This window comes from Anser anser, assembly GCF_964211835.1.
Source record: "Anser anser genome assembly, chromosome: 3".
Lineage (NCBI taxonomy): Eukaryota > Metazoa > Chordata > Aves > Anseriformes > Anatidae > Anser > Anser anser.
Window position 1 is genome coordinate 91,340,575 of NC_139722.1, and position 10,610 is coordinate 91,351,184.

The 10,610-nt window shown below is 41.5% G+C and overlaps 1 long non-coding RNA gene across 1 annotated transcript in view; it reads left to right on the top strand.

Moving 5' to 3' along the window:
* LOC310897745 overlaps window positions 1-10,610 on the top strand; it is a 117,869-nt gene that overhangs the window by 49,370 nt on the left and 57,889 nt on the right. The window lies entirely within an intron of this gene.

Sequence of the window (10,610 nt, forward strand, 5' to 3'; positions counted from 1 at the left end):
ATTAATGTTTTAAACACTTCTGCTTGCCTTATTTTGTGGGTGGAGAAACTAGAATACACATGGCTCAGCAGGCAATACCCACACTCAGGACCCTGCAGCATCTTACACCCCTGTCTGTGATGTGCTGGTAGATTATGCAGATTGGGCTACTGTACAGCTGCCTTGGATGCTGACTATCACAGGGCTATGGCAGAATTAGCCTTGCAGTTATTTACAATTCACCCTGTACTACTTCGTCCACGCATTGCATTTGTTTATGTAGTGCCCAGAGGCTGAAGAGGCAAAGCTGTCTCATAGGTGAGTGCTATGGCTTAAGCTGAGCACCACACAGCTGTTTGCTCACTCCCCCAAGTTTTGTTTTTTTTTTTTGGGGGGGGGTGAGGGGGAATGAGGGATCAGAAAAAGGTAAAACTTGTGGGTTGGGATAAAGACTGTTTAAAAGAACAGAAAAGAAATGGAATAATTATAATAATAATATACAAAACAAGTGATGCGCAATGCAATAACTCACCACCAGCTGACTGATGCCCAGCCAGTCTCCAAGCATCAGCAGCAATCCCCCCACCCAGTTTCATTGCTGAGCATGATGTCACCTGGTATGGGACATCCCTTTGGCCAGTTTGGGTTAGCTGTCCTGGTTCTGTCCCCTCCCAACTCCTTGTGCACCCCCAGCCTCCTCGCAAAGGAGCAGGAGGAGCTGAAAAGTCCTTGACTTGGTGTAAGCACTGCTCAACCACAACTAAATCATTGGTGTGTTATCAACATTATTCTCATCCTAAATCCAAAACACAGCACCATACCAGCTACTAGGAAGAAAATTAACTCTATCCCAGCTGAAGCCAGGGCATTGACGTTTCACAGCAGTACACAAGGGGAAACAAAATGCACCTGATGTAGTCATAGAGCCTCCCCTGAGCAAAACCAGGATGGCACTTTGCCTGGGCTGTTTTAAGAGGCTGGGAGCAGACATGGGATGTACAAACAAGCACTGCAATCTCTTCTCTTACTTTCTGAGTGTCCTGGTTACCTGTGCTTGAGGTCACCATCACCAGCCCTTGCATTGTTCTTCTCCTTTTGGCACTGTGGGATTATGTCCTGGCTAGTGAGGGCACTGCTTTGCTGGCTTTGCTGTTGTCTTCACTGAGCAGCCTGGTCTTGCTGTTTTCTGGCAGATCCTGTTATGAGTCAGTTCCTACTGGTCACTGAATGGATGAAATGGGAGCATCCTCCCTTTGACCACTGAGTACAGAGAAAAAGCAATAGAGTAGAGAATTTCTCTAAAAGGAAAAGCCTGTTGGAGTGGAGACAAGTCATAGATTATGTGGCTTCAGATAAACTATTTTCAGATTGTTTTGTATCTTTCTAGTTGGCAGCTGCATACTTCAAAGAACATCACATAAGCCTTGCAAGACCTCGCCAGACAGCAAGCAAAGGCTCAGGATTCAGTCACAAATCGCTATCACAAGAGCTCACCAGAGATCTGAGGGAGCTGGGGGCCCTAGAGTAGTGGCTGCAGGAATTCATTGAGCCCCTGATAAATGATTTCTCTTGTGTAAAAGCAAGACTGCCCACCTGAAGAGTCCTGTTTTTCTGTACTTTGTGTGGAACTCTTCCAATTGTGCTGTATAACCATGGTGACCTTATTCAAAACTGACAAAACTTGAATAATCATACAGATGCATCTTATATTTACTTTTTCATGACTCTGTTTCAGCTTGAGAAATGAAGAAAACCAGAGAGTCTGATGTGTATAGTTTGCATTATAAGAGGCAAGGGAATATTTTTGTTTTGTTTTGTCAGTTGTTTTTAAATGAGAGCTTTAATTCTGTGAATAATATAGCCCCACCCAAAGTCAACTGCAGTGATATAGCACTAACTTTCTACTAAACCAGCTCCGTGTTTGTCAAGCAGCTCACCTTTACCAAGGAAAATATATAAGCATTACCTTCCAACAGAAATTACATGCATGAGATTTTTGCATATAAAAATTTTGTCTGTGCAGAAAGGGTACTTATAGATGTTGTAATACTTTTGCATATAAAAATGTATTTAGCTAAATGTACACAAAGGCTTTATTTAATTGCCTATTTAGTACTATACCAGTAGTTTCTTACATAGACCCTTTATATTATTTTAGGTATTACGCATGAGGACACCATACGTATCAGTTTGTCTGTTTCTACACAAATCTGTACCTATATACTAATAAATTATGAAAAGAATTTCAATTCTGTTAAAAATATACCAAAGAAATTAAGGCTATTAATTCCATTAATTAAAGCTAATAATTTGTTCATTAGACAGCATGGCAGAGCCAGAGTATGACTTAGTATGAGATAACAACTCACAGAACTTATTACAAATAAGAGATGTTTACTTCTAAAGGAACCATTAACACTTAATAACACAATAAACAGCAAGAGACCAAAGTGAAGGTCTAAATATAGACTGAAGATGGCTAGAAGGCACATGAAGAGAAAACACTTGGAATGTCATCAGATTTGTATCCTCATTCCTGAAGCCCTCTCATTCCACCTTCCCTGCAGTGCTATGGGGTTGAAGTGAGCTGAGGTTAGAAACAGCTACAATGAGAATGAGCTTTGTTCTGTTGCCTGGCTGCTGTCAATGGGTTTCTGCACATCCTTGTGGTGGTTTTACTCGGGTGGGCGGCTGAGTTCCAGCACAACCGCTCTCTCACTCCCCCTCCTCAAAGAGGAATGGGGAGAAAATAGGATGAAAAGGGCTCAAGGGTTGAGATAAGGACGAGGAGATTGCACAGTAATTATCATGACGGGCAAAACAGACTCAGTGTAGGGAGATAGTAAGATTTATTATCTATTACTAACAAGCTAGAGAAGTGAGAAACAAAGGAAAGAAACCAAAAGCACCTTCCCCGCCATCCACCCTCTTCCACCTCCTCCCCCCGAGCAGCACAGGGGAACGGGGGAATGGGGTTTATGGTCAGTCTATAGCACTTCTCGGTCACTCTCGTCCCCTGTGCTGTGGGGTCCCTCCCACAGGATGCAGTCCTTGCTGAACTGATCCGGCATGGGCTGCCCACAGGCAGCGGCTCTTTGAGAACTGCTCCAGGTATGGGTCCGTACCCTGGGGTCCATCCCTCAAGAGAGAACTGCTCCAACCTGGATCCCCCATGGGTAGCAGCTCCTGCCAGGTCACCTGCTCCTGCGTGGTCTCCTCTCCACGGGCTACAGGTCCGGCCCGGAATCTGCTCTGGCAAGGGTCTTCCACAGGCCGCAGCCTCCGTCGGTGCAGGTCCACCTGCTCCACCGTGGTCTCCTCCACAGGCTGCAGGGTGGAACCCTGCTCCACCATGGTACTCCATGGGCTGCAGGGGGACAACCTGTTTCACCATGGTCCTCACCACAGGCCACAGGGAACTTCTCCTCCAGCTCCTGGAGCACCTCTCCCCCTCCTTCTTCACTGACCTTGGCGCCTGCAAGGCTGTTCCTCACTCCTCTCACTCTCCCAGCTGCTATGTGGTGCAGCATTTTTTTTTTGTTGTTTTTTTGTTTGTTTGTTTGTTTGTTTTTTTCCCTGGCTTAAATATGCTCTCACAGAGGCGCAAAACAACATCACTTATTGGCTCAGCTCTGGTCAGCAGTGGGGCCTTTACCAAACATGGGGCAGCTTCTAGATCCTTCTCACAGAAGCCACCCCTATGGCCCCCTGCTACCAAAACCTTGCCACGTAAACCCACTACAATCATCAATGAAACATTATAAAAGGGAAGATAAGGGAAGAGTCCAACTTCTGAATAGCCTTAATGTAAGGACTTAGTGAAAAGACACTGTAAAATCAGTTTGTCTTGATCACATCAAATCCCACTCCAGATAAATATTGGCTGTATTGTGGGTTAGAGCCTAAATGCCAGGACAGCGTTCCTTTTCCTTAGACTTTTGCCCACCAATTTTGACTGGGGAATCTTGAAACTTCCCCAAGTTGTGGATGTAGTCCTGAAGTTCTCTTGAGCAATGTTTTTTTGAAACTTATTACTCCACTACACTGGCAAAGGGTACTAGTAGGCCTCAATGTGCTGAAAACTTTGGGACCACATCATTAACTTCATTTCTAGAAGAACTTTTAGCTTTGATTTGAAATGATCTATTGCTTCCAATATATCACAGTAATTAAAAGCTACTTCAGCTGAGAGTGTAACGGGTACCGAGAGCAAGCTGCAGAGATTTTTTATTTTTTAAACCACGAATCCTGATGATAAAAGCTCCAGAGAAGACAGGGAATATCACATTGACTGTCTGCTAGTTTGTATGAATGGAGTTCATGGTCTTGGATGTGTGATCTTCTCCTTTCGATAAGAAAATCTGGGAAAGTCATCTAGAGCAGATGGAAAGTAATTCTCAGATCCAGGAACAACCAAATTGAATCCATGGAACTTCCTTTAGGAAACTGTTATGAAAGCTTACATCCCACTGGATGTTTCTAAGATACTATCAGGAGAATTTGACCATAAAATTTCCTTTCCAAAAATCAAGGAAGTCAATGAGAGTTGTACCATACAAATATAGTTCATCTTGTAACATGTTCTTGTAATATATATCCTCTTTTGCAAAAGCATATTGGTTTAGCAAATATGACTATAAATAGAATATCCTGTTCATGATAGCTTTTTGACTTGTAGAAATGCAAGACATCATTCTCTTCCCATACATGCACTAGAAATTCTGGTCACCATTGACACGCCTTTAATAGTTTGCAATGATCAAAACTACCTTGTAAATTGCCTTCCAATCTTATTGAAATAGCCTGATACAAACTGCACCCTAATTGCTAAATTAGGACCGTGTTCTTTGCTGAGCTAATTTCCTTGCTAAATGGGCACGCTGTGTGGCAGTTAAGGACTTTTTATCACGTTATTACAATGAGGGATTATATGGTTTCATTGTAATTGAATTTTAATGAGGACTATTCTTAAGCAAATACACCTCCATAAATGATGCAGCAGTGAGAAGCAGAGGATGACAATTTGGTGGAGCCAGCTGGACCTAGGGGAGTCTTTAAGGCTTTAATTAAAAACAGTGAGGAGTCTTTTTCTTAGCCCTGTCTCCATTCCCAGCCCAGCCATGAAGTCCAAGGGACCTGAAGATTCCTGTTTTCATCTCCAGTTATCTCAGAATCACTGAATGGGATTCTCTGTTCTGAAAGAGCAGCTTGGTTGTCATTCATTCTTAGATGCACTTAGTAATAAATATAAGAATAAAAGCAATTTGCACCCAATAGACATAATGGCCTATAGCTGATAAAGGAAAACATGGAGTATGTTGCTTGAGTTCTTGCCCATGTGTAATGGGAGTTAGATTTCCCCCAGATAGCGCAAGCTGAGTTCTAGTGGTGGATTTCAGGTGTTAAAACTTTTCTGGAGGAGCAGTAAGTGCTATTTTTGTGCATGGTAGTACAAGAGCTCTGACATCCCCCAGAGACACCATTTCTCATTGAAGACTGATGCGGTGGAAATTACTACATCCATAAGGCTATGGAATATACAAAATCTGCTTCAAAGGATGTTCTGATTAAGAGTTAAATAGACCTCTCTCAGCTGTGCTGATTACTGAGGGGGAGGAAAACACATGTGGTGTTACACAACATCTGTGATGAGGTGTCAAAAAAGCAAGCAAATCCCAGGTGCATACCCCTCACTCCCAGCAAATACCAAATAAATACCAAAAGGCTGGATTTACAGGTGCATTACTTAGCCCCTCTTTGCTTGTACAGGAGAGGACTGTTATGGGGCAAATAAGTGGCAGATGCTTATTTCCCCAAGAAGAAATATGTCTGAAATATTATGAAACATAATTTCATAGTGCAAATGAAAAGTTTGGGAAGCTTTAAAAAAATAATATTAATAACCCAAGGTACAAAGTAACTACTGCATTAGGTTAGGTGTCAATGTTTGTCAACAGGGATTGCGGCTATTTCTGCTCATGAATATGGAAATGAACCAAGCAATTCTCTGAAAAGGAAATGCCTTGATAAGCTCTACAGCTATTGTGTTTTAATTGCTGGTAAATGCCACCTCTGATAATGGCATCTGCTGTGTACCTGTACAATCACAGTGCACTGGAATGAGCTAACCACTGCAGAGCAGAAGGCTGGCCTGAAGCCACTGCAGGTGTACACCTTAATGAGGGTCTCGTGAGGGGAGAGGTGCACTGAGCAAAAGACTTCTGAGGCTACTGAAGCTGTTGGAGCAGAGAGGGGATCGGTGTGGGTCCTTCCAACCCAAAGGAAGATACATGCACATTAAGGATGTTTGGTTGGCAACTGCCCGACTCACGTGCACACAAGCATAATACTGGCTGTAATGCCATTCTATGCTCAGATGCAGAAATATGTCTGATAACAGTTACCATAATGAGCATATTAGACACTGCTCATTGCATCTCTAAAAAGTGACCCAGGCCCAGATCTCAGTGAACCACTGTGAATTTATCATCAGAGTGCTGATATGGAAGAAAATGTGCTGATGGCAGCTGCTTTTATCTTGTAATGGAAACTACACAGTTTCCTTTACAAGACTAAATTACTAGATTTATTTCCATTTCTGGATAAAATTCCTTTACTAGAACAAAGGATTACCCCTGCCTTACCCCATTCATAGTGACATGGCTTTGGGGGCTCCTGAAATGATAGCGGTGGAGCACCACAATAAGAGAACTCATGGGCAGGAAATAAGAATATGCTCGGATTTTTTCCAGTGATCTGACTATTTAGACTTCAAACACTAAGACAGATATAAACATTTTAAATACGTGATCACTAAATTAAAATATCCCGAACCAGATTGCAGCACCACTTAGTGTTGAAGACACCAGGAACCTTGGATACTTGCTGTGCTACTGAGAGGTCGTGCACCATAGGGGAAGTCTGTTCACTTCTCAGTCCCTTTTTTCTTCTTACCCTTCTGTTCAGGCACATGTTGAGGTTCAGACTGTCTGCCTGTGCAACCAAGTTGCAAGTGTTCAGGTCTTCCTCAGGTTGAAAGGAATGAGGGTCTTCTGTTCACTTAGCATGCTATTTCATGTGCCACTTGCAATAAAGGAAAAGTATTTCTAGATCTACCTAGAGAACCTGTCATTTCATATTCAGGCAGTAAATCCTTCCTGGGTTCTTAGGAGCTTTCTTAGGTAGCATCTTCACATCTCCTTTTGCTTTTTAGGGCCCTTTTTGGTCTACCACCTTCCTTGGCATGGTGCTTTCATACCAATAGCCAACTAAACTCCACTACACCACTCTCACTCCCCCTCTTCAAAAGAAAAGGGGTGGGATAAAATGAGTTGAGATAAGGATAATTCAATTAAAAAAAAAAAAAAAAAAAAAAAAAGGCCATGTGGAAGCACCAAACATTTTGTTATAGAGTGTTAGGTTTAGTGATGCAGTGGCTGGAGGAGGACACGACAGTGCCTTTTAATCAGATTATCCACCAAGAATTTCATCAGAGAAACCAAAAAATACACATGGAGAGTGAAATAAACTCTTAACCCTCAAAGTGCTCTTTCCAAGAGAAGGAATTAGACATGTAGGTTCAAGGCTCTATGAGAAAAGTTTATACTTCACTTTGTTGGTATATCAAACCAACACTCTACAAATAGAGATGTAATAGTTAATAATAACACTGGAATGTCCTGCAGAGCTATTAAGCCTACAAACTCATTCCCCAGAGCATACATACCTCTCACCTTCTCTCCTGTTCTGTGCAAGTACCGTTGCTTCAAACATGTTGTCTGTATTATGAAGCTGTGGCAATATACTGCCTTCTGTTTTGACAATTTGATTACACACACATTTACTCTTATTTCAGCTTGGTTGCTCTGTTAAACTGTCATGCTGCTGAGAGGGAGTGAGGGGAGAAGCTGAACCCTATAGCTCTGTGCAGTCTTGCTCTTCCCAGGGAATTGAATCTGTGGGGCCCTACTCCATGCTTGTCAGTTGCAAGGAATGGTTATCAATAGCAGCATCTTTGCGGGATGGAAGACCACATATTGCACTTTGACCTTTCCTTGTCAATCTAAATAAGACTAGACATATAGCTAAGAATTTATTTAGTGCCAGTTTTAAACCGCTGTGTCCAGGGACAGATACTTATAAAGTATCTGGAAAAGGATTAAAGGAATAAAGAAGGCAAGAATCTTCATTCACTACTTCAGTCTCCTGTTATGTCTAACCCTACAGTTATTTGACACTTACAGCCTTGCAGCTGACCTAGTTTAGGGTCAATACTATCCATCATTATTTCCTGTCTCTGTGGGCAAGATTCAGTTGAGGGTGTTTTTTTGTTCGTTTGTTTTTGTTTGGTTGGTTGATTTTTGTGTGTATGAGTTTGGTTTTTTTTGTTTGTTTGTTTGTTTTTTCTTGTGCTTATACCTATTAGAAGGTGAACCTAAACATTCAGTGCTGTTTTGCTCTTTTCTTCACTTCAGATTTTCTTTGCCAGATGGCTTGTGAGGTACCTTGTTTTCTGGAAATTCAGGGCCCAGTGTTTGTATGAAAGGCACTTTCAGTCTTTATCCCAACACGATTTCCTTTGAAAACAAGCAGTACTGAAGCAAATGTCACTTTGCTACTTTGGCTTTTTTCTGTTTCCCTTTTAGTATACAAAAGCCCTGGCATGGTTTCAAACTGACTGACAGAAACACTTGTTTCTTCTCGGGAACCCTTTCCCAGTGCTAGACATGTAGAGCTGTGCAGGACCCATGGGCCAGGACTAAGATGAACTTTCTAAGTTTGTTTCATGTTCAGAGTAGTCAAACTTGAGGAAAACAACCACATTGCTGGGGAATGCAATGTACAATACCAGTTATCAGGGTAACTTTTGCAGGCTTGTATGCCCATGGAGAGAGACTTGTGCCTTTGGCTAAAAGGCTGGACTTAGACATGAGTGAACATCAGCAAACACAAAACAGAGCTGTTCACTCTCATGCTGGGAAGCATCACAGATGCAGATCACAAGTTCAGTCTCTTTTATGCACTCAAAATTCATATAGCTCATATCAAGCTTCTTCATCAAACATACTAGTTTATTTGTGGAATGTCATAAAACCAATAAGGAAGTCTGAGTACCTGCTCCTTCTATCCCAGTCCGTAACCCAAGGACTTGAAATGTGAAAAATTGCCTGGAGGAGAAGAAATATTCTTTGATGAAGTTAGAAATGCATGGCATTAATTTCTTCAGGGTATTACTGAAACAAACAAACAAACAAACAAACATATATTTTTAAAAGACACAGGTGAGATTGCAAGTGATGTATGATTTTGCTGTTCATTCCAGGAAATATGAAACTTATTATCATAAGTGAAGCTTGAATTGCAAGTTATCGGTCCCTGGGGTTCATTGTGTAAACAGGTCACTTGCTGTTGAATGAGACACTACGAAATAATTAATTCCTTCTCCAGAGTTGTCTTAATGAGGAAAGCACACACTACAAGATCTTTAAAGTACCCTTTGCACAAGGTTACAGTACTGCTTGTATGAGAAGCACCAATTGCATGTGAAAGACTCTGATTTCAGATTAATTGAAAGAAAAGGAACATAAAAGCCTGAAGCTTGGAACGGAAGGACGTTTGTTTCAAAATTTGCTAAAAGGCTTGGCTTCAGGGAGCTATGAAGGTTCAGCTTAAGGTCAGATCTGAAACTCTTAGGTCAGTTCCAAAAATTTTCTTTATATAACTTCAAACGGGCTCTAGTATGCTTAACACAAATCTGTCTGCATTTTAGCTAGATAGTGAAGTAGTGCTGAAACAAGTGCTGCAGCTGTCTGGGTGTATGGGTATTGGGAGTGTTATCTATGAAGATCAACAGAGAGTGTCTATTTAACTTAAATACTTAAACTTTGGCACACTGATAGCCCATACCTTGCTGAAGTGGGACACTCTTCTAGATGGATGGGTACTCAGGTACCTGGAACGTAGACTGAAATTAGGTTCCTCAGCAAGGTGGCTGGATATGCTTCAAAAGTATTGAAAATTTGACAAACAGTAATAAAGATACTTCAGACAGCCTTTTCAGCTTTCAATAGAGTGCTGGGTGCTGTGTTTTTAAAGACATCTCTTTCCTGGTCAGGCTACAGATCCTACTTTATATCTGTAATATTCATCCGGGAAGATGAAGCACATATGGTTACTGCAGTCAGTGGAGATGAAGTTTCCCTGTTCTTTGCAGTCATTGGAAAGATGGGTGTTGTCATAAGGCAGTTAGACTTACAATGGGGGGATTTTCTCTTGGAGATGGCTCTTTCTGTCCATCAAGAAAGAGGCTTCAAACTATGAGTGTGCTTTTTTTAGTTATGTGAAGTTGGATAGGTGAATACCAGTTTCTGGTATTGAATCATTTGAAGAATTGGTGCTGTATAAATGGCTAAGCCAGGTTCTCAAACCATCAGCCTTAATAATTTGACAGGACAAAGCACAGACCATGCCTTTCTTGAGAGTGTTGCCCATGTAAAAGGCAAAATATGTTAATTTGGGCCAGTCTTAGTTATTCTAAAATGTTAGAAAAGGCTTGTGTACTATTGATGATAGGTAGGAATAATTGTTATTTCAAACAAGATGTAAAAGACCCCTTTAAAAAAAAAATGAAA